We start from the raw sequence: 21,752 nt of genomic DNA, 5'->3' as shown, positions 1-21,752 counted from the left end.
TGGCTGAGTATCACTCGCGGACACGGAACCAGTACTACTCGGTCGAATATCACTGTTACTGGTGCTCGGTTGAGGATCGTTTGCCTGCACTGGCAGATTTAATTCAGGATTTGCTGATGCGATAATTTCCAGGTGTGATTCCCATGACCTCCACATTACTGCGTGAAGCGAAGTGAAAAACAACACACTTCACGAATATTAATTAACGAAGCAAAGAAATAATCCAAACCTTTCAAACAGCGAACAAAGCAAGTGTGAATTGTCTGAGCTGAAAAGAGAGACTGACGTCTATTCAACAAGAGGTGCATTGGTAACAGAGCTGTGAGGATTTCTGAAGGGGAATGAGAACTTCCGTTTTAAAGCCCACTGCCGTCATAAATCACCCCCTGCTAGGCAAGAGAGTGGCTACGGAGATCAAACGTTTGCCGAACTGTTTGAATGCCGCTGGGCACGCGTTGCCTGTCTCAGCTATAAGATGCTTCTGTGGTTTACTGTAGAAACAATCTACTTCTCAGATCGTCTTAAGTCATCATTGCTTCTGCTCTCAAAAAAAGTAAGTGAGGTCCTCACCAGAGGAAGGTAGTGAGCACGTGCTTGTTTGGACTTAGGGTAGGTAGGGTAAAAAGAGAAGCCCCCACCGAAGGGTAGTAGTGAAGCTCACGCTTTCTTTGGACTTTGGGCAGATATGGTTTGCTATTGTTGTGGTTACTGTAGCCGATGGTACCGCTACAGGTTGTCACCAAAGGATGGTAGGTAAAGTATACACTCATTTGGAGTTAGATTATATAGGGTTTGCCAACCTTGTGGCTACTGCAACCAATAGTACTGCACCTCCTTTCAACTAATCAACTGAGCCACACATGCTCTTTTGGAAATGAAAAGTCAGAAGAAGATATCTTGTATCTGTCTAGATAGACAGCGTAAGAACAAGATGGAAAAGTAATAATTATTTTCTCGCCTGATACGAGAGAACGAACTAGCCGTGGCACTACTCTGTGTATTAGTATTATTCTTTTTCTCTACATCTCCAAGTGTCTATGTGTTGTTTGTGCCTGCGCAATGCCACACGGGCAAATAGAATCACATCTTGTCTATTGCCAGCATAGCGAATGGGCTCATTCATTGAAACATCTAACCATAGGGCAATGGGTATGTTCCATTGTCTGGACTGAACTCACTTTCTCTAGTCTACTTTTCTGCCAACAAACATCTGTAAGATTTCACTATTGCTTATTCATAATATGTGTTCTTTCATTTACAGCCATAACATCTTCAGATAATTTGAAAATCTACAAGTGATGTACTGTGGTGACACATTTCATATATGAGTTATAGCTTTTAACTATGTAAATGACACTAATCTCTCTCCAACTTCTAGTGGCTTTCCTATATATAATAGGAAAATATCGGGGATCGGACTATGATCTCTTAACGTTGCGAGGTAACATCTGGATTGCGGCCTCACCTTACACAGCTCCTTCTGACGAGTACATACAGATACATACAATGTGCACTGTGTACTAAAATCCCTAGGCTCTTACTAAATATCCCTAGGCAGCTAATACAAGAGGATCCTTATCTCTAAATATCACAAACTAATTATATGGTTTCAAATTTCTATTCTCCCCTAAATTTGGTTACGTAGTTTTGCTGGGTATTTCAACTAACCCTACAGGCAACCATTGACAGTTCCAAATGATCGTAGGAGTGGGCGGAGGTGTGAAATCCACTGCGATCGAAATAGGAGCCAACCTATTCTCAACTTCTCGGCCCAACTTAAATGTATAATTTCAATCTATTTTTATGTACTTTAATTACCTTCCCCTTTTTATTAATTCTCAAGAGACAGTTTACGCCTTCAACTTTCCTTACCACATACGGACCTCTATACGGCTGGGAAAATTTGGAACTCCGCCCTCCCCGTAATGTCTCATCCCTAAGCAGTATCTGATCACCTACTTGAAAGATTACTTCATGCTGCATTTTGTCATACTGCTGTTTCTGTTTCTCTTTATTTTGGATTAAGGTCTTCTGTGCAATCTCACAATTTTCTTTTAACCTACGGGTTAAGTCTTCTGCTACATTTCGGTACTCGTAAATTACCTCAGGTCTTCTCTGCAATATTCCCGGTATGTTTGCCTTCCACCCGCATATTAGCTCATACGGAGTGAAACCTGTGTTAGTGTGACGCAATGTATTATACACAAAAGTGGCGGTGGGTAAATATCCATCCCAATCGTTCTGATCTTTGCGTATGTAATGTCTCAAATATTCAGTGAGCGTTCTATGCACTCGTTCTATGTTTCCCTTAGATTGTGGCCTGAAAGCTGTCGTATGAACTTTTTCTATCCTCAAAATTTTACACAATCTTTTAAAAGTTTGACTTATAAAGTTACTACCCATATCAGTCAAAATAACACTTGGAATTCCAAAAATACTAATCTCGCGCATTACCAAAGTTCTTGCTACGGTATCGGCTTCTTGATTAACCATTGGACTTGCCATTACATATTTAGACAATTGATCCTGACAGGTAAGTACACTGACTTAGCAAATGTCATGGGATAGTCACCTAATAGCGTGTGGGGCCTCCTCTGGCCCTGTAAACTGCAGTAAGACGCCGTGGAAGTGAGTCAACAAGTCCCTGATAGTCCTCTGGATGCAGCTGACACCAAATCGTTTGCAGAGCAGCCGCCAATGCTGGTCAGTTCGTGAGTGAAGGATCCATGGCACGGAGCCTGCATTCCAGGACATACCAGATATCCTCAATAGGGTTCATATCAGGGCTCCTGGGTGGCCATGGCAGACGTTGGACCTCCGCTGCATGTTCCTGGAACCATTCCCGGGTGACATGGGAGCGATGTGGTGGCGCGTTATCATCTTGAAACACCACAGAACCGTCTGGGCGCTGGAAGGCCAAAAATGGGTGGAGATGGTGTCCGAGCAGCTCAACATACCGCGTACCATTCAAAGTCTCTTCCGGAACAACTAGGGGGCACATTCCATACCAGGAAAATGCACCCCAGACCATAACAGAGACACCAGCGCCCTGGACCACACCTTCGAGGCAGGCGGGATCCATCGCTTCATGTGGTCTGTGCCATACACGGTGCCTCCCATCGGCATGGTGCAGTTGAAATCTAATTTTTCCGAACATATCACGTTACGCCATTGTTTCAGTGTCCATCCCTGGTGACTGGTGACAAATGCACGTCGTTGTGCCCAATGACGTTGGGTTAACAGTGGCACCCGTGTGCGGCGCCGGCTTCCATACCCCATAGAACCCATCTTCCTATGGATTGTCCACTGAGAGACGTGTCTAGCAGGGCCTGTGTTGAATTGAGCCGTGATTTGTTGCACGGTTGCCCGTCTGTCGCTATTGACAATCCATCTCAGATGTCGCCGGTCACGGTCATCGAGGGTGGCTGGACGGCTGGTCGTTCGTCTGTTGTGGACGGTGACACCCGCATTCAACCATTCACAATAGACCCTGGACACGGTTGATCGTGTGAAGCCGAATTCCCGCACCACTTCCGAAATCGCACTTCCCATCTGTCGCGCACCGACCACCATACACCTTCAAACGGTGTCATCTCACGACGACGTTCCATGTTACACCTGTCACATGCACAGCCACTGCTCACAAGGTCTCCTATACAACTGTCGCTGGCACAAGGGGCGTCTGGTGCGCAGGTAACACACCTACGCATCAGTGCTCTGCTATCCCATTACATTTGCTCAGTCAGTGTATATATCTATGTTTTCTTTCGGTTACAGGAAGAGGTCTCATCATGTCTAACACCACCTTCGTGAATACTGTACTAGGTGTATCAGTAATGACCATTGGCGCTCTAAATTCTGGACCTACAATTTTATTCTTTTGACATGAAGGACATGAGCGTACAAAAGCTTCTACGTTCTTCTTCATGTTTGGCCACTGGTATACATCTTTGATTTGTGCTAGTGTTCTGGTAATACCCTGATGACCACCAACAAGAGAATTATGCACTTCCTGCAAAATAGCTAACTTCCCTTCTTTAGTTAGCTCCTTCTTTACAACTTTAAGCGAGCTCCTTTCCCTATCAGACTCAACTTCCTCTGCTTCCGCATCCTTGGAATTAGAGTCCTGAGCTAAATCCTCATTTCCTGACCACTCTGCTCTCACGTCCTCGAGATCATTCCATCTGTCAACCTTTCCTTCCTCACCTATCTCTTGGCGGGATTCCTGCCCTTCGGAACCTATCACCCTTACTGCCTTCTCAGGTGTGGCAGGGATCCTACTTAAGGCATCTGCGTTCTTATTCATTTTCCCTGTCTTGTATAATATGGTGAAATCATACTCGGCTAGTTTGATTCCAAATTTAATTAACCTGGAAGAGGGGTCTTGTACATTGAATAACCATTTTAAAGGTTTATGGTCTGTGACCACGATGAAGTGCCATCCAGACAGGTATGGTCTAAAATACTTCACGCTCCAGACGCTAGCAAGTAATTCCTTCTCGGTAACTGAATAATTTCTTTCTGCCTTGTTTAAAGTTCTGTTAGTGTATGCTGTTGGCAAGTCCTTGCCTAATTCACCCTGTGAGAGAACTGCTCCCAAAGCATTGCCACTAGCATCTGTAGTTAAGATAAATGGTTTATCAAAATCTTGATACCGTAAAGTGGGGTAACTTCAGCCATACAGGGTAGCTTCGGCCACGCATGAATAGCTACACTTATTTTCTCCTGCCTCCTATACTGAAAAAGATGAACCACTTTCATCAACTAAAATGTACATGCAATAGAATGCTCTATCAACACTTGGTAGTCCAAGGAACAATGGTGGGCTCATTGTTAAGTCAATCGATTTTTTTGCAGCCCCGAATATTGTCTTTTCTGGTAACAGCATAAAACGAAACTGTTCTCTAGCCCCAGCATTCGATTCTCCATTCCAGTAGTTTATGGGGTCAAAATGTAAGTACGTCTGGTAACCGATCAACAAAATTTGATGCATTTTATTCAACTAGGTTTTTCAGGGAATAGTTTTGTGATAAAAGTTGTCCTCTTCCGGGGTAACTTCGGCCATGCCAAAAGCATACAGAAAAACATTACATGGCCGTGGATATTGTAATTACAATCCTGTTTACTTCAAGAACACTTCAGAAGAGATCAATAAAGGCACAATAACAATAAACGGGGAAGTTTATCCCGACAGGGAGGGGAAGGACGGTTCCCATTTTCAATGATAAATAGACTGATATCAGTTGACATGGATGGTACACATTTAATAACTTGATTGACGGCCCAGATATTTTCTAATTTAGAAGACAGTGTATTATGAGGATAGTCCACAAAGATTGCTTCTTTTCTGACCTCCTTCTCTCTCCATACAATTGGGCTTTATGATTTTCGTACCTTATCTTTTGTACCATTACAAATATTTATGCAATGCAACATGTAATTTGTAATATCATACAATGCTTGTATGCTTAGGCTAAATAAAATAGTTTCTTCATTGCGGAAATGTGAACTTGATCACTATATATCTGTTTCACCACTAATCGTTTTAATTTGTTTGTGATTGTTGATACTGGGCATTCTGCAGGTTTTTGAAAAACATTCACTGTGGTTGAAGTAACACCACATCGAAGAAAACTTCATTTCTTGAGTTATTCTTATGGCGGCCGAAGTTACCCCAAAACATGGAGTAACTCCGGCCACTCAATAGCCATAATTCAATACAGAATAACAATTAGAATTGTGTTCATACTTAAAAATGAAGAAGAAACATGGCAGAACTTATATATTTTTCAGAGAGTGTGAGGGAATGTTTCACTTTTTAATTTTAAAAATATACGAGAAAGTGCCCGAAGTTTTACGGTACTGTAAGATGGGTTTCTCTGTCAACTTCTGATTTAAAGTACAGAAAGCTGTCTCCTGTTTATTTGTCCACACATAAGGGACATTATTCTTTAGAAGTTCATACAGAGTTTTTCTAATCTTACTATATTCTGGGATGAACTTATGATAATATGCACTCAACCTAAAAAAACCTTTCAACTGTTTAGTAGTTGTAGGTCTGGGAAATGTTCTCACTGCCTCAACCTTTCGCTCGTCTTGCTGTACCCTGTTAGCAGTGATAATGTGACCTTGAAATGCTACTTCCTTTCTAAGGAATTCACATTTATCTGGCTGCAACGTCAGCCGATGTTCCCTCGTTCCTTCGATCTCTGGAGCACATCTTTGAGTCTCTGATGTGTTCCTGAATAGAATGAGCATAAAGTAAAATATCGAGATAAATCACACATTTTAAATCAATTAACCCTGACATTACTCTATTCATTAACCTCACAAACGTACTAGGGGCATTTTAGAAACCCATCAGCATTCGTAAGTATTCGTAATGCTTACCTAAGGCGGAGAATGCCATTTTCTCACGGTCTTCAGGCCTCAATAATACTTTATGGTAGCCCGATGCTAAATCCATCATTGAAAAGTAACGGGCCTTCCCTAGTGCATCTAATAACTCAGAAATTAATGGCATTGGATAAACAGAACCTATAGAAACAGAGTTCGAAGCTCTATAGTCTATACACACATGATACTTCTGTTTCCCTGAGGCATCCATTCGCTTTGGCACAAGCAACAGTGGAGCGTTCCAGGCTGAGGTACTAGGAGTAATTATCTCGTCTTCCAGCATTTTGTCTGTCTGCCTTTGAACTTCATTCTTCTGAGATTCCAGTATCCTATTAAGTATCACATTAATCGGAGGCTGATTTTCCCTAATTTGAATTTCATGCTGCAATAAATCTGTGTACGTTAACTTATCAAAATGAAATATGTCATTGTATGCAGCACATATAGCACATAATTGCTCCTTGTCCTTGGGTGCTAAATGATCAACCTGTAATTTTTCTATTACTCTCTGTTCTCAGGGTTTTTCACTATCCTTTTGTACCTGAATCACCCGATTTACTTCCTTCGACTTGTTACCAGCTTATCGTCGTATGTACATACACTGCTGATACGATATAGTTATTGTAATATTTAATAGATAGATTAAGCATACAAGTGGTAGACGAAGTAGTGCAATAAATAATAATAATAACAATAATAATCATAATAATAATAATAATAATAATAGAACAATAACGATAGAAACACATAGTGAGAAGGAACTAGGCCAAGAGAAAATAATAGGGACAAGAGAAAACCAAAAGTTGTCAACATAAATAAGATATGTATTTAACGATGAATAAATGAGTAATTAAACATTTCTTAACAAGATAGTAAATCCCAGACAAGAGTTTGCTAGACAATAAAATCTGCCACATTTACAGTATAGAATATCAGAAATACATCAATAACTGTATGAATAAGTATTAAGTGTACAATAAAGAGTGGTAAAACTCCAATAAAAGGAAGCAACCTAAAAAATGAAAAGAAAAGAAGATGCAAACAGAAGGGAAAGGGCAATGGAAGTAGGGATCAAACTGGCTAAAGGATTCTCTTCACTGGGTGTTGTTACGCTTCAAGATGTTTATTATTGCAGAACGTAGCATTGGTCCTAGGAAGGAGATAATATGAGATCAAAGTTCCATTGTCCGAAGTACAGTTTGTGTTTGAAAATGTTAAGTTGGAATAAAGTCTTGCATATTTAATTTTGATGCTGTAATAAGCTGCAAAAGCAAAGTTCAACCAGGGCAGATGGCCCAATGAAGAATCTAATGTCAAAATAACATCATGATAGATCTTGCTCACCAAATAATCTGAAGAATTATAGTCCAGATGGTAATGGCAATATAAACGTAGCGCAGTTGTTCGGTGCTCCACCACTCCAAGACGAAGGCAGACTCAGTTAAGAGAGGTGGAGCCCGGAAATATAAAGCAGTATAAAAGCGTTGCGAAGAATAGAGAACTAGAAAGCCAGCATGTTCCAGAAATAAGAACGTCATAATCATGTGTCCAATAGAAGTTGGCACAAGCACACACAGCAAGGAAGAAGGCCGATGACGTCAGGTCATGTGTTGAGCGGAGTAGCAGACAGCAGGTGAGCAGAGCAGTAGAGTAAGTGAAGCAGCAGGAGTGTGGTCGGAGAAATAGTAGCATTGCAGGTTATAAACTTCATTTTCCTTGTCCGTATTGAAGATCTACTTGTGATACAGTTCCTTTAGTTTTGTCAATTGCCACCTTTTCAATACAATAAAATATAGTACAAACTTACATATTTATTATGATGTTTATATGGTATGTGTTTCGCTTCTTTTCGTGAGCATCATCAGCCAAACTATCATTAATCTAAGATTGTATAAGATCATAAAACAATTCTTTTGGTTTAAGATTGCTCCTATAAAACTAATTGATAATCTTATAACATTTTAAAAGTCACACAACAATAAAACTATGTCTTAAGCTAACCCTTTTTGTCTAAAATCTTCTTCAGTCTAACATTTTACTGCCGAAACTCATCTGGTGAACATCTTTTAAAATTGTTTAAAAATAAGAGTAAAATAAAAAAGCTTTTGAGATCTGGCTAGTTGTGTTGATTCCTGTTGCTTAACTTGTATAATTGTCATTAAAACTTCATAACAGTATTGAATATTTTCTGCAGTTGATAATTGTCATTATGGTCGATAGACTTGTTCTCGTTGCTGGAGTAACATTTATAAAATGTATTGGTATTAATTTATATTATCAATGGGGTAATATTGTTCGTGAACAAACTTGTTGATGAAACACTTTCTGATGTGATATTGGATTTAAAATGTTCTCGAACGTTCCATAATGGCTCGTTGGTATATCTGTAATGAAAGATAAAAATTATATGTTTATGGTTTTGATTGTATTTCTGTAAAACATCTTATTGGAAGAATTGCCACTTACTTTCCTTTCTGCTGTGTAATTGTTTGGTGTTACTCCTAGCCTCTTGAGAACTACTTGTTGTCCTGTTTGCACTTCTTGTGTTGTATGAGTGAGTGTGGATGAGTTTACGTTTTGGCGGGGAGGGGGAAGGGGAAGTTAAGGTAGGTGGCGTATTGATAGCTGCAGTAGACTGTGGAGGGGATAGTCTAGGAGAAGTGAGGGGAGGAGTTGAGTTTGTTTGTGTCAATAAGCCATTAACTTTTATCGGATTAAGATGTTTATAGAATATTTAAATCTGATTTGAGTATTTGTATTAGTTCCGGTAATTGTAATAAGATGGGATTCTTTATTTCTATTTCATCATTTAGGTTTTTATTTTTATTGTATTGTTGATCTAAATGAATGTATATGTTTTCCAATTCCGTCATTTCTTTTCGTTTTTCTACTCTTCTTAAGATTTTTAAATCCCTTTCAATAGATGTAAAACTGTGTCCAGTTTCTTGCATGTGTGTACTCATTGCAGAATGTTTCCTGTGTTTGGCTGCATTTACATGTTCGAGATATCTTATTATAAAGCTTCGGCCAGTCTGGCCAACGTATGAAAAATTACACTCTGCGCACGTGAGCCTATATATTCCAGATCCTTGATATTGATTACTATTTATATTAACTTTATTGTGGTTGAAGAAAACATTTTGGTTCGTGTTTTGGGTATTGAAGGCAATGTTAATATTTTGTTTTTTGATGGTATTAGTGATTTGGTATATAGCTGGGTTAGTAAATGTGAAAGTTGCAAATTTGGATTTTTTATTTTTATCTGGTACAAGATTAGTGGCCAATTTTATTTTCACCTTATTAATGATTCAATACTGTTATGAAGTTTTAATGACAATTATACAAGTTAAGCAACAGGAATCAACACAACTAGCCAGATCTCAAAAGTTTTTTATTTTATTCTTATTTTTAAACAATTTTAAAAGATGTTCACCAGATGAGTTTCGGCAATAAAATGTTAGACTGAAGAAGATTTTAGACAAAAAGTGTTAGCTTAAGACATAGTTTTATTGTTGTGTGACTTTTAAAATGTTATAAGATTATCAATTAGTTTTATAGGAGCAATCTTAAACCAAAAGAATTGTTTTATGATCTTATACAATCTTATATTAATGATAGTTTGGCTGATGATGCTCACGAAAAGGAGCGAAACATGTACCATATAAACATCATAATAAATATGTAAGTTTGTACTATATTTTATTGTATTGAAAAGGTGGCAATTGGCAAAACTAAAGGAATTGTATCAGAAATAGTAGCATGCGAAGGTAGGAATTATATGTAGCATTTAGCGGAGATCGTAACAGACTGTACCCATTCAGAGGATTCAACGAGTTAGAAACCTAGAAACCTGCACAACAACCCAACAAGTGGATAGCAAACTACAAGCCGCAAAAATGAAGTTCCTACGTACTATGGTACAGAAGACAAAAAGGGACAGGGTAAGGAATGAAAGAATAAGGAAGGAAGCTGGTGTGTACCCATCCCTGAATGAAAAAGTGACAAGGGCCCGTTTGAAATGGTTTGGCCATGTCAAACGATTGGACGATGGAAGGACAGCAAAACAATGGCTACACACAGTCGTGGCCGGAAAACGACCGGTAGGGAGACCTAGGAAGAGATGGCTGGACCAAGTGAAAGAGGACATAAGGAACAAGAGGAGTCAGCTGGGATGTTGTCTTGAGAGAAGAGTGGTACATGGACAGACAGAAGTGGAGAGTGCTCGTAAACCACCCCCGGGCAACTGGAGTGGAAAACTGATCATGATGATGATGATGATGATGATGATGATGATGATGATGATGATGATGATGATGATGATGATGATGATTATTGAGAATTCTCAAATACTAAATAACAGGCTCTCAAATTTAACTTCAGTCTCTCTCGTATTTAACATACTCACTAAAGCCTTATGATTACAAGCCTTCATTATACAGCTCGATATGTACACCCCTGGCAGAATTTCTTGCTTATCAATCGCACCTTCTGCCTCTTCTTTATCTGTTCTTACTTCAACGATCGTCTCTGTCCTGGGTTTGAGACGGATCGTATGCACTCTAGTACTATTCTCCGTCATGTAATACTGTATTCCCTTTACAATGGGATAGCCTTCCTTAACGGTTATTATGCTATCTTTTAGTATATTCCTGCCAATAATTCCATCACTGTTAAGGTGTACATCCTCACCAACTATGTAAAAATCAGTGTTCGACTCTCCCACTGGGAGTCTTACTCTCCCTCTGAGTCTGATCTCCTCGGAATCTATACTAGTTAACTGTGAGACCGTCTGCCTGACAACCCTCGAATCGGGTGGCACAAACTGCCATTTTGCTTCCTGTCTCTCTTTTAGTCCAACCCTTCGTAAGGGTGCAGTGGCATCGTGCGACAATCCGTTTGGTGATCTTCCTCCAGGAGTCTCTGCTTTGGGCATGGTGACTTGCTTGCTGTAAGCTCATCCTGGTCAAAGTTCTTGATCTGATCCATCCATCGTAATGGGGCACGTCCTGTAGGTCTTCGGCCTTCGACTTTTCCCTCTATGATAAGTATTTCCATTGCCTCCTATCTTCTGGCAGTATGACCAAAATATCTGAGTTGTTTTTGGTTGATAAGGATAGACAGTCTTGTTCTGATGCCGAGTTGTTGCAGGATCTATTCATTAGTAGGATGTGCTGTCCATGGTATTCGCAGTAATCTCCTATAGCACCACCTGTATCCAACACAAATTGAAGTAAATTCTCCTGACCCGGTACACCAATTTCTATTCTGCCCTCTACAATGTTTGGGATTTTACTATGAGGTACACTTATCCTACACACTTCTCGAACACTCTAACCCAACAAGAACCTTCTTCCAAAAATCTCCACATAACCACCCCGGTAATTTATAACACTTTCTTGTAATAGGTCTCTCCCTATTAGACCATCGCCAGACAATCAAAACTCGTCACCTACAACATAAAATTCATGAGAGGAGGCTCCTATTTTCAAAATAACACTCCCTTTAGTACGAGAAGTTCGGCCAGTCATACCATGCAATTCTATCATTGGTTTACGGTAGTTTATTTCTTCTTTTCGCAGAGTCCTCTCTAGTATGAGGCTCACATCAGCCCCTGTATCCACGAGAAAACAATAGGGTCTTTTTCATCCTTTAATACAGACGTCGATGGAACCAGTCCGGTCATGTTTCCTTCGACACTGCTCCAAATTACTCGCTAACCGAATGTTCTCGGGACAACTCTCACTTTTACTACTATGATGCCTTTCATAGGCGTTGCCCTTACTCTGGGGTGGGGCATGTGACTTTCCCTTTACTTGAATGGCTGCATCCCTCCATGGGCCTTCTATTTCTTGGGACTTGCTCTTCGGCCCAACCTGGCGGTCTGTCTTTTGTTTAACCGCTTGTCTCTAGCTCTTCTCTCTTTCTGCTCTTATGTGTGTTTAAATGTTTGGGAGAACACCCCTTTCTCTTTCGAGTAGTTACCCTGTCTATTTCGAGAGACACTCTCTGTCTTATTGAACCAGCAATTACGCTGCAGGTGGCCCATGCGGCCGCAGGTAAAACATTTTCTTTCACCTGTCGGCCTCTGCCATCCCAAGCATTCAGTATGTGACTCATTTTGTTGCAATTATAGCAGCAGATTATAGCACAATCTTTAACTTCGTGTAACCCGTCTTTTCCCGTTTCTCGGCGCTTATTCCTACACTCTTTCTGCGTATGGCCTGCCCTATTGCAGTTTCTGCACTAGGGAGGCTTGTTTTCTCGAACTTTCAAAGCCTTACGGTCTCGTGCTATATGCCCTTCCTTGTCGCAATATTGTAACAGATCACTCTCACTTTAGCCCTTCCATGAAATTTCTGGTTGATGGACCTGTGTGCTGGTTGTGGCACCTGAGGTCTCTGTTTCAGTAGAATTCTGTACGAACCGGCCGGTCTTCTAGCTTGGCCTATCATTTGCTGCTTCGCCCTACTAGACAGTATAGCTATTTCTTCTTCACACGCAATGTCTATAGCCTGCTCAAGGGTTTGTGCATTTTGGCTTTTAATTAAGCTCTGAATTCATTCATCACGCAAACCTTGCACGAAACTGGCTTTCACATGCTTTCGGATTAAACGTGCCTGATGTTCCTTTGGTACTGGTGTTTCCCCGTGTACTGTGGTGTTTCTTAAATCTGTTCCCATCTGATCTATTCTCTGCACCCAGTGGCCTTCCGTTTCGCCTTGCCTTGCCTAGCGGCAAACAATTGTCAAGCATAAAAATCTACGGTCCTTTTCTCACTATAACACTCCTCTAAGGCGTCTTTTATCTCTTGCCAAGTACGTACGTCAAGTCGCACTACTAATTTACTATGGGCTTCCTTAGTGATTTTGGTTGAAATCAGTTTATAGAATAAATCATAGTTATGTGGCCTAACCAGTTGTAAAGCTGTTGCTACATTCTCACAAAACTCACGTAATCTTTCTGGTTGTGTCCCATCAAATTCTGTACCTATCAATTTAAGAGCCTCTGTTACAGATAAATAAAGACCTTCATGCACTACTTCAGCATGCCCTTCAACATTACTGGGAGCTGGACTACTTGATCTAGTAGACCAATCCATAATGAACTGTTCAACTCACCCTACTGTTGACCACTGGACTCTGGAACTGGGTCTGACTCCACCATCTGCTGCTCTTACTGTACAATGCCACAGAGTGACGCTGAAACTCTCCTTCCTTCTCCCACACCAGCAAGGTGTTTCTTGTTTATAGTTTGCTGCTCTGTAACAATACTCAGAATAATCAACAATTAGCTTAAAAGGGCGGATCACCGCTTACTACACTTCGGTGATCGCAAATAAGTAACACAAAATATTGCTAAATGTAAATGCACTCTCTCATAACCTGACACCAACAGTTTTTACCATTTTCCCACAAATTAATTATGCAAATTTACCCCACTTCTGTACACCATGAATTTTCAGTCCACCTGCCGTGTTCTTAAGGAATCGGCCGGCTGAGGACTTGGGTTCAGATTTTTCAGGAGCTTAAGCTTAGAAATGACAAGATCACCTTTCCACTAACTCACAATTCCCTTCACCTTTATTAATTAGATAGGCACAGACTATACATTTACAAATTATAAATTAAGAAACCAGAAAATCTATGTTCAGATACACTCATAGCTCTTGGTTAGATAGTCTCTTTCAAAGTCCTTGACTATCCAGTTCATTTACACTCTATAACACAATAAGGTCAAACCCTACAAAACATGGTAATTACTTAGCTTTTGATTGAAGATTTCTTCTCCCACCTGCGTAGTCTTCTTTCTTAACTTCCGATATCTTCTTCCATCTGTGTCGACCTCTCCTCTTGACTTCTTCTCCGCACCCACGATACCGTAGTCACGTTTAGTGATGCTATGTTTAATTCAAGTGGATGTGTAACTCCGGGACTCGAACACAACACCCTCAAACTCCGTCGTCATTCAGAATAGTATATCTCCCTACAGTTCTTACTACTAGGTTATGTTTACTGATAGGATAGGCTCGCTATGACACTCGGCCTTCCTGATAAACAATTCAATGTTCGTCCTTAGTCTTTAGGCTCACAGACAAAGTGACTTAGTCATTGCAGCTCTACTGTCGGATTTTTTATTATGGACACTCGAGTTTAGGCTTTAATTACAAACGAACCAATAGGCCTATGGAAATTCGAGTTATACCAATATTTTCCTTGTTTAATTCTACATTAGCGTATATAAGACGCATTGTTTTCGACGTTCATTAAATATTTTTTATTTGTGGTTGTAGTGAATATTGCCCGGATTTTTGGCTTCTTCTCTACGAAGCGCTCACTTAGGAATATATACAAGGAAAACGACTTGTCTGATTCTAATGAAATTTGTATATGTTATAACCACATGCATTTATAGTGTAATACTCAAGTTACAATTTTTTTCAGCCACCCTGAAAAAAGTTCTTATCATTTTTCTAAAGCAACTCTTTCTCAGCCCAGGATAAACGTACAGCAGAAAACTTGGGCTTATTTTGAAGCACGCAGTCATGGTTATCAGAAACTACAACAACTGTAACCGTACAGATTGGTACCGAATTTATGAAGAGTAATATTGAAGGGAGGTTTTGTCCACGCCGGACAGTGCGATTAACAGCAAGCCGGGTGGTGAAATTGGGCGCAGTGTTGCCGCGTTCAGTAGTAATCACGCGCGCAACGAACGAAGTACACTCGCCCCGGGCAGTTGTGAAACGGAATGCCCGTGACCTTGGTTTGTCCGGAAGCTATTTTCAGTTTTCCTATGTTCTGCATGTTGACCACGTCACTTCAAGATGCCTCCGAGACCGCCGTTATCAGAGGGTGAACTTGCAATGATTTTTTTTTTAAATTTGCTTTACGTCGCACCAACATAGATAAGTCTTATGGCGGCGATGGGAGAGGAAAGGCCGAGGAATGGGAAGGAAGCGGCCGTGGCCTTAATTAAGGTACAGCCCCAGCATTTGCCTGGTGTGAAAATGGGAAACCACGGAAAACCATCTTCAGGGCTGCCCTCAGTGAGGTTCGAACCCACTATCTCCCGGATGCGAGCTCACAGCTGCGCGTTCGTAACCGCATGGCCAACTCGCCCGGTTTGCAATGATTTCGAGTGCTATTTTTTCTTTCAATGTGAGGGGAAAAAGTAGGGGACAAGAGGTGCCCTGTGTACCAGAAGGTGGCAGATTGTCTTGGATTATCGCTGTCGTCAGTGAAGAGAGTAGGAGCCGCTTCAAAGGCGAATGATGGAAATACGTCATCCAGGTCATAATTTTACGTATCGGAAGTGAAGAACGATTTCTTGACGGTGCAGAACTTTGTTTTAATGGCAAGAAAAGTAGTGGTGATTACCAGAATGAGATGAACTCGACTCATTATCAAGAATGGTTCAAGAAAGTCCTGAGTTTATTTCCTCAAAGTTCGGCCGTCGTTATAGATCAAGCTCCGTATCATACGAGGATCGATCCTTCATCTAAAAACCCGAACATGTCATGGCTGAAACGTGAAATTATACATTGGATAACGTCAAAGAATATTTCACTACAACCTGGAGTTGACGATTATAACAAATTAACTAAATCAGAGCTGATTGTCCTTGCCAGGCCTTAGTTTCAAACGCCGGTAAAGAAGCTGGAACAACTGACTAAACGACTTCGACCAGATGTAGAGATTATTTGGTTACCAGTGGCCCATTGCGAGCTTAATCCAATCGAGCTCATTTGTGCTTACGTAAAAGGGAAAATAAGCAAAAACAAATATCGCTAACACATTAGAAAATGGTAGAGGTATGGAAGCAATTTATGCTTTATGCCGAGAAGCCTTACGTACCGTGACCCCTGAACTCTGGAAACAATGTATTAAACACGCGAAGAAAATTGAAGACCACTACTGGGAAAAAAAAAAAAAAGATGGACTGTGTGCAAATGTCCCTTATTTCGAGCCAGTCATAATCAACATGAATGAGAGCAGCACCGATTCTTCGGAGCAAAGTGATTTTTCAGACGAAGAAAATTGATAGAATTAAATACCGTAAATATATGTAAATAATAATAAAAATAACTCTTGTAAAAATTGTACAGTGTGATATTTCTAAATTAGGAAGTTAACCATTTTTAAACCTGCCGTTGAAGGTCCAAAGTCCTTATGAGAAAAGGTGATGGGAAGTGGAATTTATAAGAGGAAATAAAATTAAAGGTTGAAAGTAAACGAAGAGCTGTGTTCGTTGCGCGCGTGATTACTACTGAACGCGGCAACACTGCGCCCGTTTTCACCACCCGGCCTGCTGTTAATCGCACGGTCCGGCGTACACAAAACCTCCTTTCAATATTACTCTTCATAAATTCGATACCACACAGTACGGTTACAGTTGTTGTAGTTTCTGATAACCATGACTGAGTGCTTCAAAACAAGCCCAAGTTTGCTGCTGTACGTTTATCCTGGGCTGAGAAAGAGTTGCGTTAGAAAAATGATAAGAACTTTTTTCAGGGTGGTTGAAAAAAATTGTAACTTGAGTATTACACTACAAATACATGTGGTTATAACATATACAAATTTCATTAGAATCAGACAAGTCGTTCTCCTTGTATATATTCCTAAGTGAGCGCTTCGTAGAGAAGAAGCCAAAAACCCGGGCAATATTTATTACAACCACAAATAAAAAATATTTAATGAACGTTGAAAACAATGCGTCTTATATACGCTAATGTAGAATTAAACAAGGAAAATATTGGTATAACTCGAATTTCAATAGGCCTATTGGTTCGTTTGTAATTAAAGCCTAAACTCGAGTGTCCATAATAAAAAATCCGACAGTAAGTCTTTGTACTATAGTTCATTCCACGTTAAGAAAACAGTATTGCTCTTATGGACCCACGAGTGAACACACCCCTTCTGAGAAACACATAATTCTTTGTGATTAAGGGATATTATACTGTACTTTGCAGTGTATTATGACAGATAAAAAGGATGAGGCATTTTTTCCCGTGAGTTATTAAAATAACTATATAACATTTTCTTCTTCTGAAATATATTCATAGGGAGGAAGCACAATGGCAGGAACAGCCATCGCTTCGTTGCCTTCCTTCATTTTCCTTCTGTGTTCCTCTGCTACAAGAATCGTGCAGTCCCTCACTCTGTGAAAAACCGGCAGCTTACTTCTGTAGTGAAGTCATCTACAGTATTTATTTGTTGATTGTGTGTGTTTTTAGGCTTTAAAACAGTGAGTACTTGTCTTGTGTTGAGTGAGAGTTGGTTGTATATTGCATAGTATTTTTGTGTGTTCTATTATTTTCGTTCTGTACAGAGGTTGTTTCTAAAGATTTTGGTGTTGTTGTGTGCAGCGATACATCCTGGCATAACTTGTACTGGTAAAAAAATGCCGTTTTATTTGTGCTTGGTTTTGTTATTTTTCTTATCTTTTTAAGCACATTTTTATTTTACCACCATTTCTACGATTCCATTTAATTTTTGCTGTTTTTGTGAGCGATACAACAGTACAGTAGTACCCCGCGTTGCCTGGGAAAATCGATTAAATGCAATTATTTTTCTATTTTCTCCCCCAATTTGCCTTACACTTCAATGCTGAAATTTTTTTATGTGCCGTAGTTTACCTCTGATTCCATGTAAACAAAAAAAACAAATCGTCACTGTAAACCCCCCGTCCTCTTTATCCATAGAAATAATTTGCAGCTTAGTTTCTTCCCCTTTTTATCTAGAACTTAAATACTGAATTCCAGAAATTTATATGCGGCCATTTTTCCGTGATGGTGTTGAGCAGAGCCGTTTGATACGGCAACCCTGTTGTCATATGAGCAATACTGTTTTCTTAACATGGAATGGACTGTAGCAGCCTGCTAACTATGTTGTACACAGTGATTCCCTCACTGCCTCGCGTAACCCTTTACAACTTCAGAACTGTTTCTCTCGGTGGTTCACAGCCACACACTACTTGTTACGCAGCTTACTGCCACACACATAACCTACAAATTCTGCACTGCTATGGCCTAGTCTTACAACCCGTCTACACCTAGTCTTACAACCATCTACACGGCGGCTAACTAGATTCTCTCCCTTTGTGACACACGTTGTCTGTACCGTAGTTAGACCCATTCTCACCCTTTGTGGCGTACAACCACACACACGTTGCTTGCTTAGTAGTCCAACAGATTCTCCCTGATCTGTCAAAGTATCATTCCCTATATCTTACGTTCGACGTTTTCCAAAGCTCTTCTCCTCTACTTCTCCAGAAGTACAACGTTCTTAAGCCTGATTGGTTCACGAGTTCCTCCCACTAACTGATGGGGAATGTCATGGAATTCACTTGAACAATTTGCTTCTTACTGCATCAACAATCTACGCAATATTTGCTTCTATTTGCTTCTAGAAACACTTACAGAACTTTTTTTGCGTTTTCTGTTTTATACTGATGTCGTGTAGCTGACTATTGCACAACATTACACATGCACTCACTTTGTGTTGCATCAGCTTGCTTCATGTAAAACTTGTATGAAGTCTTATAACTCTCTTCCACTTAATAAAATTATCACTCAACATTTGAAACACTATAAGTTCTTGCCACTGTTACATGATCATATAAACTCTAGATCAATACTCAATATCCTTGGTCTTGGAAGTCACGGATTTGAGATTCGCTCGGCACTGAGATATGAAAGGGGGCGTGTCACGACACGCGGTCGTGACAGGTGTAATTACTTACTCCTTATAGCACCTAGGCGTGAGAGTACATGGCCAAGAATATTTTGGATAATCTTGGCTGACTTGGATCATCCTGCTGCATTCCACAGCTTGTTGCCCTTGCCTGTAACTAAGGCTTGGAAGTTGATGACCTAAAAATGACTTTAAAAAGGCATAAAAACTTGCCTTAAATTTATGAATATATGACCTAAAAATACTCAAATATGACCTATAAAACTATGTTAAATGTATGAAAGTTATGACAAAAAATGTAAAAAATTGACATAAATGAAAACGGTAGACAATTCAGCATTGCAGGAAAGAGCCATCACCATCCAAAGTGTCTCGAACTTAAAGGATTGCTGGTTGTCCTGAAGAACATTTCAGTACATTGGAAAACTTATTTCTGCTTAAACTGTTGTAATGGGTGCATAGTTGAGTCTCCTGGCAAAAAGTCTTCCACAAGTACACCAAAGTCAGAATTTTGACCTTGCAGAATTTTATCAATTTTACACATTGTCTGGTAACCATAATTGTTTTTGCAGTACATTTTTACTTCTCTCACAAATATCTTGACCAATTTTTCCTACACAATGTCCCAAATGCTGTTGGACACTTTGTATCTTCTCAAGAACTGAATGCATCTTCTCACGTTTTTTTCTAGCCATGTTAGTACTGTTGTCAGAATAGAAAAGTTTCTATTTATGTGTGCCAAACTTTCCTTCAAGTCAGAAGCAATCAGCAGCAAGACCTGACAAATTGCTATTCCTGCAACACTTTCCATGTCCAAAATTCCAGTCACTGATTTCAGTACATCAAAATTGTCAGAATAGTAGGTACATGCATTGATCCAAGTATCCCAGCACGTCAATATAGGCTCTGGAGGAAGTGGTTTGTCAACTTTTGGAAATTTTGCACACACTAGTTCACACTCTATGAAGAGCATGCCCTTATGTGGTTCAGAAGTAACAAGAACCATTTTTGAGTAAAATGATTTTATTTTTTCTAAAGCAGTACCTTTATCATTCAATAATGATAGCACATCAGCGCTTGCATTCATATTGAGGTGTGCGCGCTGCATCTCACTTGTTCGGGTTATGTTGTCTTCGGGGCTAACATTTTTTTCCTCATCATTCAGCTCCCATTTGGTCTACTGTGATATTTAATGGGTCGTCATCATCTTCCTCCATCTCACTTTGTCTTCACTGTTGTCTTCACTGTTGTCAGCCTCTCTAATTTCCTAGTCTTTTCTGAACTTTTCTAGTGATTTTGATTTAACTCCAAAATTTTAAATAAATTCGGATCATCAGTTATTGGATCTGTAATATTTGAAAAATCAAGATCAAAATCTCCATATACTTCACAGCAATGTTTCCTTGATACAATCGTGATTTTATGCATCCTTATAGAAAATCAAGCATTAAGATTTCATCTGTCCAATGGTTAGAGACACAAACAAGCCTTTTCTTTCCTGACAAACTATACAGACGTATGTATGAATATAATTAATTTCAGAATTTTCTTTATTTCACAAATATGTCTCAATTTTTCCTTCAGTGTGTTCACCAAATTGGAATTTTCATTGTATAATATTTAGCTTATCTATCATATGTATTGAGGTATAGATCATCTACAACCTCCAGAGATATTTAATCAAATTGGTGTTGAATTCTTACATGTGAAGTTTTATTATATTTCTTTGCTTCTTCTTCTTCTTCTTCATCATCATCCATTCCCTTTTCCAGATTCTCTGTGGGTAGGATAGTGTACCAAAGCCCTCCTCCTTACTCGATCTTTCCACCAGTCCTCTTCTAGTATTTTATTACTATCAACTCCTCTATTTGCAATACAGTCCACAAAAGAGCTCCTCCATCTCATTTTAGGACACCCCCTGGGCCTCTTTCCCAGTCTTTGTATCCATGAATGTTCTCTTTGGTATTCTCTCTCCTGGCATTCTCATCATGTGTCCAAACCATTTTAGCTTTGCTATATCAATCTCTTCTTGAAGTTTACACACTCCCACGCTTCTCCTTATTTCCTCATTTCGTATTCTATATCATCTTGTCTTTCCCTGTATGCTCCCCAAGGACCTCATTTCATCTGCTTGTATCTTACTTTGGTTCCGCTTAGTTAACGTCCAGGCTGCTGAAGTATCAGTCAGTACAGGTTTATAATGGGATGAGTATAAATCCTTTTTGCACTTCATTGGCCAATCTTTGTTTCATACAATGTCTCTCACACACTGGTAGAAACTTGTAGACTGCTGTATTCTTAAATCAATTTCTCCATCCAAATTTCCATCTTGTAATATCACGCTGCCCAAATATTAAAAAAATTTCACTACTTCAAGAGGTTCATTTCCTATTTTTATCACTCCCCTGGATTTTCTGTTACCTCTTGCCATGATCAAAATCTTACTTTTCGCAGTACTAATCTTCATTCCAAAATTTCTTATCTCCTCATTCTAAATCAACTTGTGTCTGTACTTCCTCTTCATTATCTCCCCAAACTACATTGTCATAAGCAATGAGCATAGACTTTACTTGCTTGCCCATCATCTTCTCCTTGATATTATGTAGTATCCATGATGATAATCAAGGGTTGCATCAGTGTTTATTTTGGAAAATAGCATGTTTA

General features: G+C 39.7%; 1 protein-coding gene across 6 annotated transcripts in view; it reads left to right on the top strand.

Moving 5' to 3' along the window:
* The window catches only part of LOC136864441 (sarcolemmal membrane-associated protein), a 700,905-nt gene that overhangs the window by 611,105 nt on the left and 68,048 nt on the right, over positions 1-21,752 (top strand). The gene's annotated exons all lie outside the window — the stretch shown is intronic.

This window comes from Anabrus simplex, chromosome 2, assembly GCF_040414725.1.
Source record: "Anabrus simplex isolate iqAnaSimp1 chromosome 2, ASM4041472v1, whole genome shotgun sequence".
NCBI classification, from domain to species: Eukaryota; Metazoa; Arthropoda; class Insecta; order Orthoptera; family Tettigoniidae; genus Anabrus; species Anabrus simplex.
Note: the sequence above shows the minus strand (reverse complement) of the source record. Positions and strands in the feature narration are given on the sequence as shown.